This window comes from Pistacia vera, unplaced genomic scaffold (genome assembly GCF_008641045.1).
Source record: "Pistacia vera cultivar Batoury unplaced genomic scaffold, PisVer_v2 Contig1146, whole genome shotgun sequence".
Classification (NCBI taxonomy): domain Eukaryota; kingdom Viridiplantae; phylum Streptophyta; class Magnoliopsida; order Sapindales; family Anacardiaceae; genus Pistacia; species Pistacia vera.
The window spans coordinates 98,887-124,637 of record NW_022195189.1 but is presented as its reverse complement, the minus strand read 5'-3'; the positions used below and the strand labels follow the sequence as shown (position 1 = coordinate 124,637).

The following is a 25,751-nucleotide window of genomic DNA, read 5'->3' as shown; positions in this document are numbered from 1 at the left end:
TTTCTTCTTAAATTGAGGAAAGAAATAAAATATTGCAAAAAGCAACAACTGATACAATAACAAAGATGATCGACACCTGAAAACAAAAAGTGATACAAAAAACTACCGCCGAATTGTTTCAAGATTCAATACTGGATTGGATATAACAAACACAAAAAGTTCTCAATAATTCATTCAATAATAATAAAAAACTAACTCACTGTTACGGCTAAAACAGCCTTTAAATAGTTTTCCTTTTAAAAAACCAATCTAAAAAGACAAAGGAGAAGGAAAATTAGCAATATCGCAGAGATTAAAAGGTCAAAACTTCAAAAACTTGAAAACACGTCTAAAAATAAAAAATCGTCCAAAAACCCATCTAAACGATTCCAAAAGGCTAAAAAGGACAAAACTTGTGAATTTGTCACAAGCCTAACTTGTTTGGCCGTTGGGAGTGCCCGTCAATATCATTTGCACTGTCGATACTATTCATCCTATGGGCCTACGTCAGAGTACATGACTACACAAACCTCATATCCACAACACAATCTACTCTTCTCTATATTGCGTGGGTCGGATTCATAATATAAACTACTTTTTTCATCCACGTATACTCATGATCTATAGTATGGGAAATATCTCATGAATACTGATCCCATAATCAAGGCCGTGATCGACAACTTTCTTGTTTCATTAATTTAAGTTTATCTCTAACTCAACTTGTAACAAACACTATGTACCATATATCTTTTTTGGGAGACGGTGAAATTAGGTTACAAGAACATCATATAATTTTGTAAATTAGATTGTTGATATCATACATTAATAACATAACATATATGTAGGTTTTGCATTATAAGCATCGAACCACTTTAAAAATCCTCATTCTTTGTTATTTATGTTATTTCTGTGTATTCATCGTGTATATCCCATTGTTGATCCATTAGGATTAACACACTTCTACGTGGTTCTACATTTCAATAACGTATTTCTAGTTTGTAGATTTGCATCAACAGGAACCTGTAGAAACCTCTAAATTCGGTACTAATTCTGGAATGCTACTCACCTTACACAACCTTCTCGATCGGAATATTTAAGCTCGAACACTGGTTATGGGTATCACAAACCTTAGGGGTCTTTCCTGTCTAGGAGGCTTTTTGTTTGTAACTAGTGCCCCAAGCTCGCTCTTTCCAAATCTATTCTACTTCAAGAAATGTCAATCCCTGAGTCTCTGAACGAATGTAAACATATGACTCTAAAGTTACAAGTGACCCTCTTTTATGATTACAAGGCAGTAAATAATCTCAATATTAAGTTACAAGACTTGGAGAAGCTATAAAATAGGGTAGTTTTAGTTTCTTTTCCAATTTTCACGGAGAGACAACATTTATCTTCTTTGTCCAATTAGAAGAACAATTTGAGAGAGTTTATTGTAGTATGAGAGTGATGATCTTGAGTGTTTAAAATCTGCATCTTCATAGTAAAGGTTGAGAAACTCTTTTCGTGCATGTAAACTAATTAAAGTTGAACCACGTAATGCTTGGTTGATTTTATGTTATTTCCTCTCTTAAATTTTCGTTCTTATTTTTGATCAAATTCTTGCAGTAAGGTTCTGATTTTTTGCAAGTCTAAGATTAGAATCTATCATATACTAAAATTGATTTTAATGAGATTAAATCTCAACACGAAAAGAATCACAAAATATTTCAAGTACAACAATGTGTTAGAATTTGAGGTGGGCCTAACTCCTCACCCAATAACGCTTTGTTGAATGGGAGGATTACCCCTCTTATAACCTAATAGGCTTGAGCGTGCCTAGTCGATGTGGGACTCAACCACACTCCCCCTCACGGTCAAGCCCATATGTTGGGTTATGCTTGTTATTGGAGGTAGTTATTGGCTCTAACTTCTCACCGTGGTCAAGCGCTCAGCTCAATTGAACCTGGCCTCGATACCATGTGAGAATTTGAGGTGGGCTGACTCTCATGTAACGCCCCACATGAGGTACGTTGTTATTGTTTCCTCTTTCGCCCTTATTCGAGTTGGTTTTTGTTATTATTGTTTGATTTAGTGTTGGGTTGAATGTTTGCCTGAAATTGGTTAAAATAGAAGAAGTTTGTATTTCAGTCTTCGCGGGCGAAGAAGAATCTTCGCCGCGGCGAAGAGGTGTTGAAGCCACGGGGGAGCTGCTGGACAGTTTCGCCGCGGCGACAGAAGTTTCTTCCGCCACGGCGACAGGCCGTTAAATTGTGTTGTTGAGTTTTAGATATTTCTTCCCTAAGGGCAATTTGACCTTTCTACCCCCTAATTAGCAGGAAAATGGGGAGTTATTTGTAAGGATTTTCTGGAGAATATGTTGTTATAGGGGGTGAGTTAGTAATGAATCAAAGGATATGGATGGAATTCTCAAAGAAGAGTAAGGGCAAATGGGAATGAGTGTGTTTATTTCATTAAAAGGAATTAGAATCAAAGAAACCCCTCATTTCTTCTTCTCAAACGCACTTCCCATCCTTACTCCTCTCACATTCTCTCTTCTTTTGATCAAGGTTTTCCAAGGGGTTTTGAAGTGATTTGGGTGGAAAAGTAACCTAAGGCTTCCTAAGGTAGGATTTCTCCTTAAGTTGTGTGATTTGTGAGTTTTGTCATTTTGGTATTTGAGGTTTTCATTCTTTTGGTTAAGATTAGAGGAAAATCAAGCTAACAAGTGAAAGGAAAAGTTGGTGAAATCTCTCCATAACAAGGTAAGTAAAACCCAACCCAAGTTGAGATTTATGAAATTTCTTGATTAGGGTTTTGATAGACTTATGTATGTAGTGATGTGCATGTAATATGTCTATGAAGGATTAATAGAGATTTCTATGCCTTGTGATTGTTTATTTCATTGCAAACATGAGAAATGGGTGTTGATTGGCAAGGTAGTTGAGATGGATTTGAAGGGGTGTTATGGAACCCTTTTTGGAAGTGTTTTGTTTGACAGGTTTATATGGCTTTGTGAAGGGGTTTTTCCCCATTTTGGATGGTTAGGAAAAGTTTTAGAATCATGGCTATGATGAGTTTTATAGTGCACATGAGTTGTTTGATGAAATGCCTAATAGAGGTTTGAGTGTGAGTAATGAACCCTTAATTCTTGCAACTTGCATGTTGGCATCTCATAAGTGCATTGGTGAAGATGAACCATCCATAGGCACTAGTTGTACATGGAAGAGTGAGCTAAGAAAGTGTAAGGAAATGGTGTAAGCAATTACCTATGAGTAGAGAGCTTAGTGGGTAAAATTACTCTAAGGGTAGAGAGCATTGAAAAATGCTACAATAGAATGAATTAGAAGAGTAGTATAGTTGGGATGATGCTTTGTGATCATCACCCGACCGTTATGGGAATCGGATTGATGCTTTGGTGATCATCATCCGAATAGCGCTTAGAGAGATGGGTCGATGCTTTGTGATCGTCACCCAATGAGTAATAGAAATGGGGTAGATGCTTGTGATCACTATCCGATTAGTTATTAGATAAGTGAGTGATGCTTTGTGATCATATCAAACAGTTAGTAGAAGCGGGTTGATGCTTTGTGATCATCACCCGACAATGACTAGAGACGGGTTAATGCTTGGTGATGTTACCCAAAAGTCATGAGGAACGGGTAGGTGCTAAGTGGTCTCCACCCGATAGTTAGGAGAACCGAGTAGGAGCTTGTGATCCCCACTTGGTAGTCACTAAGAACGGGTTGTACTATGTGAATTCCACCCGATAGTTATGGAGAGTGAGATGGTGCTGTGTGAACGCATCCGCCGTACCTCCAGTAAGATGAGGTCATGTTATTTAGTAGAAACAGAAATAGAAGCAGAATTAGAAAAGAAAGAATTAAGAGTCACACACGGGGACAGACAGTTAAGAGGTTTTACTTACTGACATTATTTGTGCTCACCCGTTATTTTCCTTTGTAGATGCAGGTTCTAGGTGTTGAGGCGGTTGGGAGAGGGGCGTCGGCGAGCGAGGAGCAATAGCTACACTGTTCCCCTGTTTTGTCTTTTAAAATACATTTTTGTAAAAAGTACTCTTTATGTATAAAAGACACATGAATTGTAATGAAAAGAAAACTTTGGGCCCAATTTTCTATTGTTATTATGCATGCATTGTACAGTTTTCAGTAGATGTTACACCTCACCCAATAAGGCCTTATTGAATGGGAGGATTACCCCCTCTTATAACCCAATAGGCTTGAGCGTGCCTAGTCGATGTAAGACTCCAACACTGTTATAAGAGGGGGTAATCCTCCCATTCAACAAAGCCTTATTGGGTGAGGAGTCAGACCCACCTCAAATTCTAACATGGTATCAGAGCCTAGGTTCTGTTGAGTTGAGCGTTTGACCAACGAGTGAGGAGTTAGAGCCAACAACTACCTCCAATAATAGGCATGACCCAATATATGAGCTTGACAGTGAGGGGCAGTGTTGGAGTCCCACATCGACTAGGCACGCTCAAGCCTATTAGGTTATAAGAGGGGGTAATCCTCTCATTCAACAAGACCTTATTGGGTGAGGAGTGAAGCCTACCTCAAATTCTAACACAATGCAATCAAGAATCAAGAAACTGGCTTTGGTACCGACAACATTAGGTACTGAAAGAAAGCTTTGGGCTACAATCAGGTTTGAGACCCAATTGAAATGAAGAGAGTGGATCATCCGATTGTTAGCTAGCCTTTCTATCATCACCTTTATCTATCTTTGTCTTCAATTTACAGTAGCGGACATACCCCAACATAACCCTCGGTATTGCTCAGGATACACCTCGGAGTTCACAACCCATGGCACAGGTCCCAGTCCAGGTGAGTAAAAAGTAATATGTAGGGCTAATGCAAGAACTGCAATCCACCCATAGAGCCCACTAGAAGAACCAGATGATATGGCAAAGAATGCCCACACGAGGACAAGGGATAATACTACACCAGATAAAACTGAGACGGCCAACTATTTCTAAAAAATGGAACAATGAAAAGAATAAGAAATATATGAAAAATAAAATGATCTAAAAATTGAAAAACTTACTTGAAAAGTTAAAAAAATTAATACAAATCTGAAAAAACAAAAAACAAAAAAACAAACACATTTGAACTTGACAAATATTTTTTAGATTTTAGCTTTTTTTTTTTTTTAAGTTTTTTGTAGTGTTTTTTTTAAGTATTCCTAATTTTTTAAGATCTTCAAAAGTTTTTTTAATGCTTTTTTATTTGGTATTTGTGTTTTTAGGTTAAGGATTGGTGTTGCTTAAATTTTTAAAATTTTCATTAGTTATTTAACATTTTTTTTAAATGAGTTAATAGTAAATATTGGGGTAAATTAGTCAAGTTCAAAATATCTTAGGGTAATTAGTAATTGTGTTCGGTCAAATTCAGTTAACTCCCATACTTTTAGACGTCAAGTGGTAGTTTCGAGAGTTTAGTTTTAAAAGTTTTAGGGTTTGTAAATGTATTAACCCTTATTTATTATAAAAATTTAAGTACTTTTTACTCTTTTACCCTTGATTCATTTAAAACTAACTGAAAAACTTTAGAAGCATGACGACAGGGGTTTAGATGATTGCCACTTGCCAGCACTAGTAGGGGTTTATCTAAATTTAGTCAAACCTCCGGAGTTTAAATATTTATCTCTCTATTTTATTAATCTCTAGATATATCAATCTAAGAAATATCAATATCAAAATGTAGTAAGCATTTTAGGAGGCTAGAAACTTTACAAAAAATAGTTTATTTAAAAAAGCTACCAGATAGGTAGGAAACAGCAGTGAAGAAACTTTCAAAAACATCCAAACAAGGATATGAGAAATTCAAAAATGAGGTTATGCTTACTGCTAGGGGTGTGTAAGGTTTAATATGATCGAAATACACAACTGGAATAGTCTTTTAAATTTTTTATTAAACCTTAAATATCCCATGATCCGGGTATTGATTTAATTATTTTATATGTTAATTCACATACAGGATTGCGAATTACTTACTTTCATTTTGAGGCTCCTTCTCTTTAGTCTTCAGAAACAGATTCAAAGGTAGAATCACACTTCAGTATCCACACAGAGAGCTTGTAGAAGAATCAAAGAAAATCTCAATTGCTAGAGAGGAAGTAGGCGGTCTCTCAATTTTTGATTGAATGAATTCTCTTTCTAAACCTAATTTAAGTTGTCTTATATAGGCAATTTAAAACCAATACTATTCTTTTCCTTGTTTGGTTTTAATCCTAAACCAAATAAGAATATTATTAATTAGGTTTCCTAATAGTATTTATATATTATATATATTAATCAACTAATTAGGAATTTTATTTTTCAATTAATATTAAATATAAACATTTAATATTACTTAGGGTAATTTAATTAATACAATCAATACTAATATATTTAATAAATATATTAAATATTAATTTGGTAATTTATTTATTACACAATTAATACACATAGGTGACTACCCATGTAGAATTACTAAATTACCCTTTTCTTTGTGAAAAAACCAAAATACCCTTTAACCCTTCTTTGACTAAATATACATTCCGCAATCAGCTCTCCTTATGCGTGTGACCCGTAAGCTCCCTATCATGTTGGTAGTAAGTAATATCGTGATTAACAACCAATTAATTGTCTCATTATTCATAGACCAAGATTAGTCTCTAGCAAGACGTCATGGCTACCCAATGATTAGAGATCTGGAAAGAACTGATACCTGTCAATGGTATAGTTACCGTGCAATCCAATCCTTTCATCATTCATTATCTCATCAAAGTTGAGGTATAGAAATAGTGTCATCCTTAGATCATCCCCTTGATGTATTTGGTGCTTGGTTATCGAACTAACAACTGGAATTAAATTAGATTTGAGCAACTATTCAATTCCATTATGGCAATAATTTTATGGTCGTTGCCATATAACCAAACTGCGTAATGGGATAACTTTTCTCGAAACCAGGAGTGATGAATCCTTTGTTGATCCACCATAGCCATGATACATTTTATGATGTAGCCAATCACCACCATACTGATAACCCTAAAAAGGATTATGTTAGGCTAGTGTCAAACCGTACCACTACGTACACACAACAGTCCGGTGATCTCAAGTCTTAAGATCACATGCACCACCATTCGTAAGAGGATTTGTTCCATAGACAATGGGTTTACCATCTGCATGGAATCCTTTGGTTGGTCAGTCCAGTGAACTTGCATCTAGTAAGCACTTATGTGTTGTACCAAGTTTTCACTTAACAACTTTGACATGTGAGACTTATCACTACCTTTTAGTGGGGTTGTTCAACGCTATGATAGTCTTACCGTATTATTTGTAACTTAGGTTAGAATAATACTAGGGCTATGGACGTTTCTAGAATGGCCACCATATGTGTTCATAGGGATCTCACAATCAAGACTTAAAATGCTTGATTCCCTTGTTAGGGTTTTGCCATCCTAAGGACATGGTTATAACATACATGAGATACGAATTACATAATATAAATATTGCCTTAATTAATAGATGAACATGATAAATTAGAGTCAATTACACTAAATTGATAGGCTCTAAGGCACCTGATCTAACAGTGTGTTCAAAACTAGGTGCACGAACCGGTTTTGACCTTTTCGGTTCGGTTACTGGGTACTCGAATTTTAACCCGAATTTGTGATAGATGCAAGAGAAAAAGATTAGTTCAGTGATTTAATTATGCTCAACTTGAAAAGCTTTTACATTTTTGCTTACTCTGTGTACATATATACATCCACCTCTATCTCTCTCTCTCATTTTCCTTATAAATTCTATACATTAAATGGTTGTGATAAACAACTATGAGTTGTTCACCAAAAAAAAAAAAAAAAGGGTTTTCATACCACTTAGTTGCTTCTCCATTAATGACGAAGATTCCTCAATAACTTAATCATGGAAATGATTATTAACCAAACCAAGTTGATTCAGATGTCATCAATTTGGGGTCCTAGTCTTCACTCTTGATTAGCTTATTTGAAATTCATCGATCCAACTTCAAGTTCAGAAAACCTTGACCGCAGGAATGTGGAGTGCAAATCTCATGAAGGAGTGCAAGTCTCATGAAGCAGTTAAATGTACAACCAAGCAACGATTGTAGTTACCTTAGCTTGATCCCCCACATCTCTTAGAATCCTTGGAATCCAAAGCTGATAAATTGGGAGCCATTGTCAGTGACTATTTCCTCCGGTATGTTAAACCAACAAATGACATTCTTCCATATGAAGTTTTTTACTATTGGTCCCTGATTTGAGTGAATGCTTTTGCCTCAATCCACTTGGTGAAATAATCAGTAACAGCGAGCATGTATACTTGTTACCCTAGTGCGGTTGGAAGCTTCCCTATAATGCCCATCCCCCACTCTATGAATGGCTAATGAATGAGGATGGAATTGAGTTGCTCTGGTGGAATGTGGGATACTTGAGCGAATCTTTAGCAACTGTTGCACTTTTTTACGTAAGTAGATAAGTCCAATCGCATGGTGGGTCAATAATAGTCGACTATTTTCTGCTAGAATTTATGCATTTTGGACATGCAAAAGGTGTAGAAATCATGGACAAGATGATGGATGCAAGGTAGAACACAAACATAACACATAAGCCCAAAAAATTTCAAGGTAAGGATGGAATATCACCTACTTTTTGCTATTCAACACTTGAATCTTCTTTCTTGGAGTCTTAGTTCTTCAAGTGAACTTGAAGAACCTCAAAATGTGATCCACACAAGTCAAGGAAAAGAGAGCCGAGAGAGTGAGAGAGAAAACGAGAGAGTGATTTTGTTTCAATTCTTTCAATTCTATGAAAATGGTATAACACTTGGTTTATATACCATGGGCACAAAGTGTAATTTTAAATTGTCTTAGGAAGTCCTCAAACAATTTTAAAATTAATCTTGGAAAAGAGCATTTATGTATAGTCCTTGGTTTTATGGTTAATTCATAATTAGCCCAAATTTTAATCCCATTAAATATTCTAACTCTTTAGAATAAAACCAATGCATTTTTGTTCCCATTATTGAATCCGATTCAATAATAATATTTAATAAATTCTTATTACCCTTGGTTAGTGCTAGCTATCCAGGGATAATCATTTCTCACCAATACATTAATTCGGATGCACTGTTTACGTCCAAACATCATTAATCTGATTAATAATATGTATTACTCTCTCTTCTTGAGCTTGGTTTTATGTGTGACCATTTTGGTTCACTGTAATCTAGCTGTGGGCCCAATATCAGTTTTTGATATGTTTCGTTATAACTCTTTATAATCGAAACTCCCACTGATTATGGTAGATGTCTAATAATGTTCCATAACCCCTAAACAACAATGAAGTGTAAACTCCAATGAACCTATTCTGATCGTATGTACCGTGTACTTAAATCCCTCCATTATCTAATCTCGATTAAGAATGGTTCATGGTATGTCAAAACCCTTAACTTAATCTTTAATCGAATTATCAATCGATACAATGGAACTCGTAAACATGAAACTACTTTTCATCTGACATTCATTATACTCTAGCCAGAGATTTACCTTTTCAAATATTTATTGACATACGTCTAGAAACTCGAGATTTGACTATTTTGAGTTAACGGATCCCATCTTGACCATCACTTGTCCTCGCACATGAATAACATATGACCAAACCGGCTTATTACACAAGACATAACTAGTCTTGTGCTTATACACCATATGAACCATATGCATCCTATGTTGAATCCAATTGTGATGTCTCAAGTCTAAGGATCAGTGGTACACTAGCACGATCCTACGATGCATCATTGACCACATCCATGTGATTCATCGTAATTAGTCGTATTTGATAAATTGTTCACTAACCATTTATCCATGCTAATGCCTTAGTAACATACCTCTTATAATCACCCACACTAATACCATCACATGATATTCAATGGAGACATTCAACATGCCTACTATGCAATGTTATTGCCCAATTAACATTACTTGCGTAGGGAATTCTTTGATGATTTGATCTTCTGAAGATTCATGTCATCCGAACATTTCACATGCAATATTAAATATAATATAATATAAATGAAGCAGAAAATCAACATGTGAAATAAGAACACTTTCTTTAATTTTATTCATAATACATTTACAAGATATAATGTCCTGAAACCGACAACATGATTGGTTCCTAGGGCATACACTAACATTATCACTTGGTGGGAAAGGTTGCATCCCCCAGCATGATCTCCACACTCGCCTTCATGAAGTTCAACAAGCACATACTTAGCTTCTTCTGGGGTGATGCACTTAAGGTATGGACCAAAGAAAGACTTCTTAAGCGACTGACCCTCGTGGATGGTGAACCTGGCTACCTTGAATCTGAGTCGATGTGCTTCATTCTTATCAAGTAGAAGTTCATCATTCTCTAAGTATTGAAGAATGGGTGTCATCCATGAGTCTATAAAGTTTATAATTGAAACTTTAGATAGGTGACCCTTACTGCTAGCTGAAATTTCGAATGAAGAATTTTTCCAACTGGTCGACCATTGTCGATACAGTAAAGGAATGGATGTTGATGAAGATGATTGAAGGGTAGAGCCGAGATTTGCCAATGCATCAACATGAGTATTCTTGGTTCGTGGGACCTGAGCAATGGAAAATTCCTCAAAGGGTGACCGGAGTTCTTTAACCAGGTTGAGGTAAGTTGTCATCTTGGAGTCTCGAGGCAAGTAGGAACCTTGGAATTGATTTTCCACAAGTTGTGAGTCAAACTTGACTTCAATTTTTGTTATCCTCATTCCTTTAGCAAGTGAGAGGTCAACTATCAAAGCTTCATACTCAGCTTTATTGTTCGTGATCTTGAAGCCACACTGAATGCCTTGCTGGATGATGTTGTTAGTAATTGGTGAACCATGGCAGCAGATAAAACAAAAATTTTGGCTTGTCAATTACTCAAATCCCATGATCAGGGTTTGATAAATATATGTTTTACATGCTTTTAATTCAAAAACTACAAATCCATACAAGGATTCAGTTCATACCCACGTTTGGAGGCTCCATCTTTACTGTTCATCATACGGTTCATGAATACTGTTCACTGACACTGTTCATCAATTACTATTCTCAGTACTGTTCGTCGAGACTGTTCATCATATTGTTCATCGACATTGTTCACAGGTTACTGTTCACACCGTGATTACTATTTAATGGAGTTCTTTGCAAATCAATCCAAGAAAAGGATTGCACTTATGATATCCACACAAAGGCAGGAACAATCACAATTGAATTAATTGGCTAGATTAATTCAATTGCTTCTTTGGATTTTTCATAAGAATTGAAACACAATTCTCACAAAGGGAAGGACGTGTGCGGCTAGAGTTTTGGTAAAAGCAAAATTTTTTTTTTTTTTATTTATGTGTTTTAATTTAAGTTGTACTTATATAGTGCAACTAATTAAAACCCTATTCCATTTAGGAATAGCCATGGATTCTATTATTAATCCATCCTTGCAACCAAACAAGCCATATTGTTAATTAATTAATAATTATTATTATTATTAAAATCCACAAATATTAATATATTAAAATATATATTAATATTAAATAATAATAATAATAATCCATTTAAATATATGCACACATATATTTAAATATAGTCTCACCAATTTTAATTTCAATATAAAACTGAATACAGGCAACAACCTCAATAAATTTAATTACACTATGAGATTACCAAAATACCATTTCGTCTTAAAAGATGAAAATACCCCTTAAACCAAAATCCTCAAACTACTCCAAAATCCTCAAACTACTCCTATGTGTGTGACCTATAGGCCCCCTAATATGTTGGCAGTGAGTAATATCACAATTAACCACCAATTAATCGTCTCACGACGCACATACTAAGATTTGCCTCTAGCCAAGCATCATGGTCACCCAACACATAGGGATTAGCGAAGTACTAATACATGTCAATGGTATAGTTACCGTGTAATCAAATCCTTTCATCATCTATTATCTCATCAAGACTGAGGTATAGAAATAGTTACCTCAGATGTCACCCTTGATATATTAGTATCCGGTTATTGGACCAACGACTAGAATAATAAATTGGTTTGAACGACAACTCAATCCCACTGTGGCCACAGATTTATTGCCATTGCCCATTTAACCGAATTGCATAGTGAGATAACTTCTCCCGTACCCAGGAGTGATGAATCTTATGTTGATCCACTATAGCCTCAATACACTTCTCGATACAACCAATCACTACCGTTCTGATAGTCCTTAATAAAACTACATTGGGCTAGTGTCAAACTACACCAATTGGTGCACAAGGCGGTCCTGTGATCTCAAGTCTAAGGATTACATGCACCACCATCTGTTAGAGGATTTATTCCACAGACACTGGGGTTACCATCTATGTGGAATCCTCTAGTTGGTTTGTCTAGTGAACTTGCTTACAGTAAGCACCTATGTATTGCACCAGGTCATCACTAAACAACCTTGACAAGTGAGATATGTCACTGTCTTTCGACAGGGTCATTCAACACTATAATAGTCTTACCGTATTATTTGTTCCTTAAGTCAGGATAATAGTGGGGCTACGGATATTTCTAGAATGGCCACAATTTGTGCTCATAGGGTTCTCACTATCGAGATTTGAAATGCTCGATACCCTCGTCATGGTTCTACCATCCTAAGGACATATATCATTTTCTTATATGAATATTATCAGATCTATGATATAGAAAAATGTCTTTTATTGATTATAAACATTATTTACAAGAGTCAACATTTACAAAATGGATTGGCTCTAGGGCACCTACTTTAACAAATGTCTCCCTCTGGTGAGATCAAGATGAGTTGTAGCCCACTTCTATTGACATTGCTTGACCATCAACTGAGAGCATCTGCTTGGAAGATGAACCTTTTGTTAAGCTAGTAGTTCCCTCTCCACTTGAACAGAAGTATTGGGTGTAAAGTCGACAATGACGTCGACTAACACTTGAGACTTGATAGCAATACGTGGTTGGAAGGAAACGTCAAATCCACGTAATTCAACCGTTCATTGGGTGAACCAACTTGAGAGTTATGGTTTATGTAGTATCTACTTCAGTGAGAATGCGGTTAGGACAACTATGGAGTGGCATTGGAAGTAAGGCCTAAGCTTCCTAGAGGCATTGATGAGGGCGAGTGCAAGTTTCTCTAATGAGCTATATCGAGTCTCTACATCTAGTAAGGACTTACTAACATAGTAGACTGGAAGTTGTCTTCCATCTTCCTCTCGAACCAATACGACGAAAATGGTCGTTTCAGAAATTGTGAGGTAGATGAATAGTCATTCTCCCGTTTTGGGCTTAGAGAGGAGTGGAAGTGAAGTGAGATACCTTTTCAATTGTTGCAAAGCTTCCTCGCAAGCTAGGGTCCATTTGAACTTCTTGGACTTATGAAGAGTGATGAAGAAGAGATGGCATTTGTCAGTAGATCTTAAGATGAATCGGCTCAGCGCAATGACCCATCCAGCAAGCCATTAGACATCTTTGACGCATGACAGTGATGGAATATTTAGTACTGCCCAGATATAATCTAGTTTGGCTCTTATACCGCACTAAGTCACCAGGTAATCGAGGAACTTGCTAGATGAAACCCCGAGCAAGCACTTCTTCAGGTTCAATTTAATATTATACTTACAAATAACATCAAAGGTCTGCTTGAGGTGATCAATGTGTTGCTTGGCGATGAGAGACTTTACAAACGTGTTGTCTATGTAAACTTCCATTGTGTCCTCCAACATCTTGGCGAACATCTTGTTGACTAGTCTCTGGTAGGTTGTACTAGCATTCTTGAGCTCAAATGGCATCATTTTGTAGTAGTAGATGCCTCATTCGATGATGAAGGAATTCTTTTCTTGATCGTTTAGATGCATGAGCATTTGGTTGCAGCCTGAGAAAGCGTCCATGAAGCTGAGTAGCTCATGAACAGTGATGGCATAGACTAACATGTTGACGTGAGGCAGAGGGAAGGAGTCCTTGGGGCAAGCCTTGTTTAGATAAGTGAAGTCAATGCAGACTCTATTTCTCATTCTTCTTCTTGACAATGATGACATTTGCGAGCCAGTTAGGGTAATGTACCTCATGGATTGACCAATTTCTTATTAACTTATCCACCTCTTCGTTGATTAACAATTGCTTTGAGGCTAATCCATGTCATGTGAAAGTGACACCATGTAAAACAATCTTGGTTTTTCTTGAGGAATTCGATGAGTCTCTCTCGTATCTCTAGTCTTAATTGAGCCACAATTTGAGTCTTTCGGTCTGGATGATTAGGGTGAATTTGAACTTCATCTAGTTCTGCCATGGTTAGATGGTCCAACTCGGCTCAACCAACCGAGTGGAACTATAGTTGCTATAATATGGACTTAGTCTTGAAGGTGTTTTGATAGCAGTCTCGTGAGGCTTTCTGATCAGCCTTTATTTCTCGAACTCTCCCCTTGGTAGGGAACAATTGTTTGGTGAAAGATTGAAGGGACGACTCACATGCTATAGATCTATGGTTGGCCAAGAATTACGTTGCAAAGGGATTAGTTATCTAGCACCATGAATGTTGTTTAGAGGTTGACTCCACCTGTTTAGACTAAAAGGGTGACCTCCCCAATTGTGTACTTCTGCTCTGCGCTAAACCCTATCAAGATGGTTGATCACTCATGGAAGCTTGCCTCGTTTATACCCATTTCTTTGAGTGCTTCTAAGAATAGAATATTGGCCGAGGAACCATTATCTACAAGCATTCTTCTAACGAGGATGTTTGCTATTTGGAAGGGAACGACAAGAGCATTGTGGTGGGGTTTGATAAGGGTCAAGGTCTTATTTTCAACTAAGCTGATGGTTTGATCGGTTGGTATTCATGATGGTGGAAGGGATGTACATGCTTCGAGGTTGGCAATGGCTCTAATGTCTCATTTGGTTGATGAGTAGCTAATGTCACTAACTTTGAAGTCGTTAGATATGACATTGCAAGTCCCATTTGGTGTTGGTTCCTTTGGTGGGGGCATGACTTGGCAATGTTCTTTCCTTTCTTAATCAAGAGGTCTTTCAGGTGGCCTCTCTTAAGTAACTCTATGACTTCGATTCGAAGAGCGATGTAGTTGGCGATATGGTGGCCATGATCCCTATGGAATTTGCATCATTAGAGGTGTCTCTTTTCACCTTGGTGTTCTTGAATTTGGTTGACTAGTTGATAGTGTTACGTACCCATGCTTTTCATGATAGCTACAAATTAAGCAGGCTCGACACTAAGATTATACTGAGGGATTCTTGTTCGACTGATAGGGACTGGTGCTCACTCGATAGGCAGAGCTGACTGACGATTGAGTGGTCTTCTGGTATCTCTATTGGTCCCCTTTTGGAGGAAGTAGGGTATGGCTCGAATGGTTGAGTGCCTTGGTGCATGTCGGTTTGCTTAGACCGATGATCCTTGTATGCGAAGTGTCTTGTTGGGTTACCTTCATCTTCTTCCCACCTTGTCTCAAACAAAGCCCTGGCTAAGACATCTTCCACAATATTGCAATGGAACTTAGTGAGTTCTTTATAGAGCTCATTATCAAGGAGGAGTCTTTTTCTGAACACATCTACCATCGTTTCTTTGTTGCAGTAGGGGGTGGAGATATTTTCTTTCTTGAAACAGTTCACTTACTCTTGAAGCAGCTTTCCACAGTGTTGATAGACCTTATATAGGTCCCTAGATAACTTTTCAAGATGCGTGCTACTGGTAAATTGTTCAACAAAGGTGTTTATGAGTTGAGCGAATGAGACAATGAAGTTGTTAGGAAGATTGGTATACCATTGGAAGGCTGGTCCCATGAGGCTTAAGTCGAAGCTCTTACACATGTATGCCTCCCTTAAGTCTCAGGAAACAACAACGACGAACATCATTTGTTTGTAAGAACCTATGTGATCATTTAGGTTAGTGGTGTCATCGTAGAGCTTCATGATTGGGAAGGTGAACTTTCTTAGCATCTCTACGACGGTGATGGAGTCAACAAAGGGCGATTCAACGTAGCTTTAAGGTAAGCTTTTCTTGATTGAGGTAGGTAATCTAAGTATAAGTTATATCATGACCTTTATGTCTACTAGTCTTTGAGCCAACACTCGTTCAAGAGGGTGCTACTAGACAACAAGTTTACATTGAAGGTTACTTGTGGGTTTGGAGTGCCACTTAGCATGTTAGGATGAGCCGAGTCAAGCCAAGTGGGATCGAGTGGATGCTTTGGCCAATGGAAAGGGTTATTTAGGGGTTTGGGGTGCCACTCGGCCCATTGGGATGAGCCAAACTGAGTGGTGTTGAAAAAGCATGCGAGCCAACCATATGCTAATGGATGGGATGCCTGAAGGTTGTGGAAGCTTGAAACGACTTGAGTGGTGTTGTTTGAACGAAAAGGTATGTGGTATGAGAGAGGTAAGTGGACAAAGGTTGAGTTTGCAGGTCAAGTTGGAATAGTTATCTATGGTTGGAAACGAGCCGAGCGAGGTCGAACCAATGTTTAAGGTTGATTGTAAAGTTGAAGATTGTGGGTCTGGGAGAGTGGATTTGGGGTCAGGCATCATGAAGGGCTGCAAGGAGTTTAACGGGATGCAAAATTGGAAGTCGATGGAGTAAAACTAGTTCACTATATGCCGTAGGTTTTGATTTTCTACTTGGATGGTGGCGTTCTTGGCTTCCAACGCTAACCTTATCAATGTGTTCTTGCATTAAGGTGGTAGGGCCGTAACCTAAGCCGCAAGGTTTGATGAAGCAGTTTTGGGGGTTCTAGTCATGTTGAGAGCTAGATGCATATAACAAGTCGTTGATTGTCGAATGATTGTCAAGGCCCCACGATGGACGCCAAACTATAAACGGTAAAATCTACGATTAATGGAAGGGATTGATCTTGTGAGGTTGAGGCACTTATGATCTTCTAAACATGCACACACAAAGAAATAAGAATGAAGCTCATAGGGAACACCAGTGTGGTGTCTATCATTGGCACTCTAACGCGCAAGCTAATAAGGTTCAAGGGTGATTTAGTGAGGGCTTAAAGAAGGGAAGATTACCAAAATCTAGTCAGAGTTTAGAACTATAGTGAAAGAAGGCAAAGGTCCTAGAGAGCAAGAACTTTAGGAGCAGGTGAGGAGTGTTGGGATTGAATTCTAATGAGAGGACAGGCCTCTACTTATATAGTGAGCCAATGAGGCTTGAGTCGTAGTAGGACTCTGAGTCCTACATAGTACAAGAGTTCGAATTAGAAAAAAACTCGTGTTGCTTGCCTTTATCAGTTTAGGAATACTAATTCATATAAGATTCAAGATCTTGGATGAACTAGGAAGTTCGATGAGACTCTAAGTCCTTTCGAGCAGCCATGGACCAATGGGTCGGAGCCCAAGTGGGATTATGACAAGGCCCAAATCGTAAGAGATCTTTGACTATAGTGGTCTTACTTGTTTAAGTAGCCTAATGTATGGAATGAGCTAAATCTTGGAACAGACTTTAGCATGGGCCCAATCACAATTGGGCCATGCAATGTTTGCTTCATGTTTGGGCCAGATAAGGCTCATTACGAATTTTAGTCCATACAATTACATGTCAGTTTTTGTATCATTCTATTGATTAGTGACACTAAAATTAATGATTTTGTTTCTGAGTTATGGATGATGACTAACAAGCAAGGAAAGATTGAATCAAGGACTTTGGGGGGGTGGGAGATATCAGTTAACGTTCCTTGACTTTGGAAAATTATCAAATATGTATATGGAATTAACTTTTAAATTCATCAAATATATCAAATTAAATTCTTAGTTTTTACCAAAAAAAAAAAAAAAAAAATCCCATAAATACATTTAATAAATTATATAATGAATTTTATATCTATTATTTAATTGTACAAAAAACAAAATGAAGAAAGAGTTTGTATATCTTTTCATAAATTTTATAAAATAAATATCATTTTTAAAATTTGTTTGTCAAATTAAACTACAGTCAATTGTTTTGTGTTTCAATACTTCTTACTTAAAAAAAAAAATCATATATAAGGGATTGCAGATGCTCAGATGGAGAATTGAACCTGAGATCGTGTACCTATTCACACTATCCTCAATTTGTTCTAACCATCTAGACTACCCACGATCGTTCACATCAAAATATTGAAGTTAGGAGAAAAATATCAAAAATCTGTATTTTGATGAATTATTTAAAGGGTCGAAACATAAAAGTGAGATTACAACAAGGGGCCGTTTGGATCATATAATGTTTTATTATAGGGGTATATTATATTAACGGAAAGAAAGATCACCTTGAAGATTACTGGGAATGTTTAAAAAATGTGTTTGGTTGGTTCGAATAAATTGGTGAATAATATGTTTGGTTGGGAGGATAAATGGGTGGATATGTTATATAGATTACTAAATTGCCCTCCTTTTTAAATATTAATATAATAGTATTTTTTATTATTATTTTTTGAATCATTTTTTAACCCCCTACATTTGAAATTTTGCTAAAACACCCAATCATATACAACTTTAATTTGTAGCAAAATCACCCCCACCCACCCCAAGCCACTACTGGCAGCCAGCCACCACTGCCGGCCGCCGCCGACAGTCAATGGCATGGCACACAACTAGTCATATATGGCCAACTGTGCGTCGACAAAGTCGAAAATGGCCATGAATCATAAATCCATGGCCCAAAAACGGCCATTTCAGAGCCAAAGATATAGCCGTGAAATGGCCACAGATCTAGCCGTAAAAAGGCTAGATCTTTGTCACGGCCAAATTTGTGGCTGTTTCACGACCACATCTTTGGCTGTGAAACGGCCATAGAAACACCAAATCTGGCCTTACCAGGGCACAATTGGCCATATCTCATTGGTCGTGCACCATTACGATGATTGACGCCGGTGGCCAACGGTGGTGAGTCATGGCCGGTGGTGATCTTGAGTGGTTGGGGCTATTTTGTTAACTTTTAAACTTTTTCGTCGTTGGGGTGTTTTAGCTAATTTCTCAAATGTGGGGGGGTTGGGTGATTGTTATTTGGTAGACATTTGAGGACAATTATATCCGAAATGATGTTCAATTAAGGGCAAAATGGGTAGAAAAATCATATTACCTCGATAATGTTTTAATAACACCCCCTAACAAGGTAATAAGATTATCCTCCACATTACCAACGATAACCACTATTTGCAATAAAAGATTCCCATAATATTTTATTACTTACAAACCAAACACAGGAATTTTGCAAAATAAACGAAAATTACCCTCATTATCTTATTTACCCCCGATCCAAACGGCCCCCCAAAAGTTATAATATATTACTATATGGGGTTGTTTGGATTGAGGGTAAATAACATAACGGGGGTAATATTCGTTTATTTTGCAAGATTCCTGTGTTTGGTTTGCAAGCAATAAAATATTACGATAATCTTTTATTACAAATAGTGTTTACTATTGGTAATATAGGGGGTAATCTTATTACCTTGTTAGGGGGTGTTATTAAAACATTACCGGGGTAATATGATTTTTCTTCCCATTTTGCCCTTAATTAAAAACAATTTCGAACACAGTTGCCCTCAAATGTCTACCAAATAACACTTACCCAGCCCCCCTACATTTGAAAAATTAGCTAAAACACCCGAACCACAAAAAAGCTTAAAAGTTAACAAAATACCCCTAGCCACCCAACATCACTGCCGGCCGTGACTCACCACCGCTGACCGTCGGCGTCAATCGACGTAATGGTGCACGACCAACAGGATCTGGCCGGTCATTCGCCGGTAAGGCCTTTTCCAGCCATGGATCTGGATTCCATGGCCGGAAATGGCCAGATCAGGCATTTCTATATAACTAAAGATGACGGCCACAGATCTGGCCATGAAAAAGCCAGATCTTCGGCCGTGAAATGGCGCGGCCAAAGATCTGGCCTTTTCATGGCCATAGATCTGGCCATTTTCCAGCCATGGATTTGTGATCCATGGCCATTTCCGGCTTTGTTGACGCACGACTGGCCATATATGGCCAGTTTTGTGCATTCCGTTGACTGCCAGCGACGGCCAATAATGGTGGCTAGCTGTCGGTAGTGGCTTAGGGTGGGTGGGGGTGATTTTGCTATAAATTAAAGTTTTATATGGTTGGGGTGTTTTAGCAAAAATTCAAATGTAGGGGGTTAAAAGAAATAATAATAAAAATTACTATTATATAAATATTTAAAAATGAGGGCAATTTAGTAATCTATATAACATACCCACCCATTTATCCTCCTAACCAAACATATTATTCACCAATTTATTTGAACCAACCAAACACATTTTCTAAACATTCCCTGTAATCTTCAATGTAATCTTTCTTTCTGTAAATATAATATACCCTTATAATAAAACATTATATGATCCAAAAGCCTCCTCTATATTATCAAATTTGTAACAAAATAAGTAGTGTAGTTGGCATATGTCAATAACAAAACATCATTTGATTTAATAGGTAGCTTTAGGTGCCTTGGATTGATATATATAAAGAATATTTATGGACGCAAGTTGAATAGAGACTTCAAATGGTTATCTCTGTAGGTGTGTTTGGTTTAGGGAATGTTGGATTACTAGGAATGTTATATTAATGGAAAGATAGATTGCCTTAAAGATTACTAGGAATCTTTAGGGAAATGTGTTTGGTTGGTTGGAATAAATTAATGGGTATGTTATATGAATATGTTTGGTCGAGAGGAATAAATTGATGGGTATATTATATAAATTACTAAATTGCTCTCATTTTTTAATATTAATATAATATAAATTACTAAATCATCCCCACCCACCCCAAGCCACTGTCGGCCGCTAGCCACCATTGTCATTCCCCGCCTGTTGTTGTCGAAAGTCATTGGAAATCACCGAGAGTTGTCACGAGTCATCGATGTGGCCATTTCCGACCATATTAATGACCAAAAACGACTAGATGGTCATAGATCTAGTCGAAAATGGCCATATCTATGGCCATTTGGCCTTTTCTAGCAATCAATATGGCCGGAAACAGCCATATTGACGACTCCTGATGACTTCCAGCGGTGGTTGGCCAATTACCTATGGTGGTGGTTGGTGGGCGACGGTGGTCTTGGGTAGCCAGCAATTTGTTTTCAATATAAGGGCATTGTTGTCCAAAAACTTCATTAAATAAGCGTAAAATTGTAAAGGCAAATTCATGTAAATTAATTTCAAAATAAGGTTATTATTGTCCAAAAATTATTAATGAGAGGTAAAATTATAACAAAAATAAGATTACCAGGTAATCTTAAAATACCTAAGAAAATGAAGGTAATCAGATTGTCTCCTATATTACCAATAGTAATTACTATTGATTTTGGAAGATTACCGGAATCTTATATTACTTGATAACCAAACGTGGTAATCATGTAATATAAGATGAAATTACCTTAGCAATCCAACATTACCTCCAACCAAACACACCCTAAGAGCTAGATAAATCTTTGAATATTTTATTAATAGAAATTTTATTGTAGCTTAATTTGGAGATGTTATTTGTGTTGGCTTAATAACTTGTTTATTAGTAAATTTTCTTGGTTTTATTTTACACTTGTCAAAATGTTATAAATTTATTCCATATCGTCAAACACAATCATAAATTTATTAATTATAAAGAGCATTATAAATAAATACTTATATTTTTGTATAACGGATACTCAATGTATTATTTAGGGGTGAGCGGTTCTACATACCCTGCATTTTTCAAGGGAACCGAAATCGAAACCGCACAATGAAGGTTCTTAAATTCAAGGAACCGAAACCTAAAATGAAGGTTCCGGTTCCTTTACTTGGTACCCTGTCAAAAATCAATTACCCCCTATTAGTTTAAAAAATGACAAAAATACCTTAAAAGTTTACAAATACACCCCTAACAAATTTTGATTACTCATTCATTTGTTGGGGTTTGTTTGGATTGAGGTAAATAACATACGGGGTAATATTCGTTTATTTTGCAAGATTCCTGTGTTTGGTTTGCAAGCAATAAATATTACTATAATCTTTTATTACAAATAGTGTTTACTATTGATTTTTTATTATTATTTTTTGAATCATTTTTTAACCCCCTACATTTGAAATTTTGCTAAAACACCCAATCATATAAAACTTTAATTTGTAGCAAAATCACCCCCACCCACCCTAAGCCACTATTGGCAGCCAGCCACCACCGCCGGCCGTCGTCGACAGTCGATGGAATGGCACACAACTGGCCGTATATGGCCAACCGTGCGTCGACAAAGTCGAAAATTGCCATGAATCACAAATCCATGGCCCAAAAACGGCCATTTCAGAGCCAAAGATATAGCCGTGAAATGGCCACAGATGTAGCCGTAAAAAGGCCAGATCTTTGGCCGTGCCATTTCATGGCCAAATTTGTGGCTATTTCACGACCACATCTTTGGCTGTGAAACGGCCATAGAAACACCAAATCTGGCCTTACCGGGGCACAATCGACCATATCTCGTTGGTCGTGCACCATTACGACAACTGACGCCAGTGGCCAACGGTGGTGAGTCACGACCGGTGGTGATCTTGAGTGGTTGTGGGTATTTTGTTAACTTTTAAACTTTTTCGTAGTTGGGGTGTTTTAGCTAATTTCTCAAATGTGGGGGGGTTGGGTAATTGTTATTTGGTAGACATTTGAGGGCAATTGTGTCCGAAATGGTGTTCAATTAAGGGCAAAATAGGTAGAAAAATCATATTACCTCGGTAATGTTTTAATAACAACCCCTAGTAAGGTAATAAAATTATCCTCCACATTACCAACAATAACTACTATTTGCAATAAAAGATTCCCATAATATTTTATTACTTACAAACCAAACACATGAATTTTGCAAAATAAACGAAAATTACCCTCGTTATCTTATTTAGCCCCGAACAAAACGGCCCCCAAAAGTTATAATATATTACTATAAGAGCTAGATAAATCTTTGAATATTTTATTAATAGAAATTTTATTGTAGTTTAATTTGGAGATGTTGTTATTTGTGTTGGCTTAATAACTTGTTTATTAGTAAATTTTCTTGGTTTTATTTTACACTTGTCAAAATGGTATAAATTTATTCCATATCTTCAAACACAATCATAAATTTATTAATTATAAAGAGCATTATAAATAAATACTTATATTTTTGTATAATTGATACTCAATGTATTATTTAGGGGTGAGCGGTTCTGCATACCCTGTATTTTTTGAGGGAACCAAAACCGAAACCATACAGTGCAGGTTCCCAAAAAAAGGAACCGGAATCAGAACCGCACAATGCAGGTTCTTAAATTCAAGGAACCGAAACCTAAAATGCAGGTTCCGGTTCCTTTACTTGGTACCCTGTAAAAAATAATTACCCCCTATTAGTTTAAAAAATGACAAAAATACCTTAAAAGTTTACAAATACACCCCTAACAAATTTTGATTACTCATTCATTTGTATCTAATGTGACTCATAAATCCTCTGATCTCTAGACAACACTTGAATTCAATGGATTCATCACAATTCACATAAAATTCCTCAATTAAAACCAAAACACAAACAATTAATTAAATTAATTAAACAATCATACTATAAATCTATAATTTAATATTATAATTAATTAAATTTCTAATCATTTAATTAAGTATTATACTAATATTTATAATGGAATATTATAATTAATTAAGTAATCATACGATAAATCTATAATATAATGTTATAATTAATTAAATTTTTAATCATTTAATTAAGTAATGTACTAATGTAGTAAATTACTAATGTTTATAATATAATGTTATAAATTTATAATTAATTAAGTAATCATTTAACTATGTAATGTTATAATTAATTAAGTGATTATAATATAATGTAATGTTATTATTAATTAAGTAATTATTTAATTATAATGTAGTGTTTTAATTAATTAAATTTCTAATAATTTAATTAAATATTGTACTAATGTTTATAATAGAATGTTATAATTAATTAAGTAATCATTTGTTTATAACGTAATGTTATAATTAATTAAGTAATCATACTGTAAATTTATAATGTAATGTTATAATTAATTAAATTTCTAATTATTTAATTAAGTATTGTATTAATATAGTAAATTACTAATGTTTATAATATAATGTCATAATTAGTTAAGTAATCATTTCATTATTTAATATATAATTAATTATGTGATCATACTTTAATGTAGAGCTGGTCAAGGACCAGTCCCAAGCAGGCCCGAGCCTGGGACCGGTCCCAGGCCCATGAGCAATTTTAGGACCCGGACTGGTCCTTGGGACCGGTGCTATGGGCCTGAAAAATTTTATTTTCCCCCCCAAAATCTTTTTTTATATTTTAGTGGCGAAACAAAATTTTGTAGGGGGTTTTTAGTATTTTTCAGGGGTAGATTAGTAAGTTTCTAAAAGTTTAATTAATTTTAAAAATAAAAAAATAATAAAAAAAGTAATAGTTAATTTTAACATAAATGTAATATTCACATTTCACACATTCACGCTTCACAAATAAACAATTAAATAATTTTTTTTATTAAATTATCCATCTCCATCATCAACAATATTTACATCATTCAAATCTGTATTCTTAAAGAGTTCGAGTAGTTCGGGATCTTCAGGATGCTATTGTAGTCTTCTTTCTACATGAGTCCAATCTCATAAACACATTATCACTTCAATTATCTCATCGGTTAAAGAACATCTTCTGTCTTCAACAACCCGGCCACTCGTTGAAAATGTTGACTCGGATGCAACTGTAGAAACCGGCATAGATAAAATGTCACATGCCATTTGGGCTACAATGAGGAACCGACTTTCATGTTGGTTCCACCATTGAAGAACATCCATGTCACGTTTCTCCTTCATCGTCATAAAGGACATGTCCACTTGTAGGTAGCGATTCAGCTCATTTGGTCCATGTATGTACGAGTTGAAGTTGCTACTTCCATTATGTTCCATATACATCCACTTGCTCGATCCTTGACGGAGGTCTGCATCAGGGTCCTGATTGTCTCTCCTGAACGTTCCATTTCCACTTCCACTTCCATTGTACCTGTTCTCATATAAAGAAAAAAGGCTATCCAATTTTTGTTTAAAGTCAGTCAAATAAGACATATAATCATGTCCTAAATGCTGGCCTAACTCAGTAATTATACAGTTAACTACATGTAATTTAAACCTAGGATTTACAACAAGGCCTAATCCATATAAGAATTGAATATCTAACCAATATTTCTCATATTTTTTTTCCATCTTTAAAACAATTTCCCTTAAAACGTTATTATATTTATATTTTGCAAAAGTTTTAGCAATTTGAAGTAAAATATCTAACACTAAATTAGTAGTCAAATAATAAATACCATTTAATGTATTAGTAGAATCATAAAAAAAATTAAGAAATGAATAAAAAAGTTCACAAACCGCCCAATCATCATAGCTGACAACTTCCTCTGGATAGTGCTTTCGGTTGACAAAATCTGTAATTTGTTTTGCGGTTGGCAAAGCTTTTTTCAACATCAAGTAGGTGGAGTTCCAACGGATAGGCATATCCGTACATAACTTCAAAGGTTGAACCGGTGGGTCCTCTTGCTTACAATATTTGACGTACTCCTGCCATCTTTTATTGCTACCGCCGATGATAAATCCGATAGCCTCACACACCCTCTCCATCTTCGAATGTATATCATCTAAACCTACTTTAACTATCAAATTGATGATATGGCAAGCACATCTCTGGTGAAAAAAAT

At 36.2% G+C, this 25,751-nt stretch overlaps 1 pseudogene; it reads right to left on the bottom strand.

Annotated features, from left to right (window-relative positions):
* Positions 1 to 1,124: 1,124 nt before the first annotated feature.
* LOC116145986 overlaps positions 1,125 to 25,751 on the bottom strand; it is a 36,903-nt pseudogene continuing 12,276 nt past the window's right edge.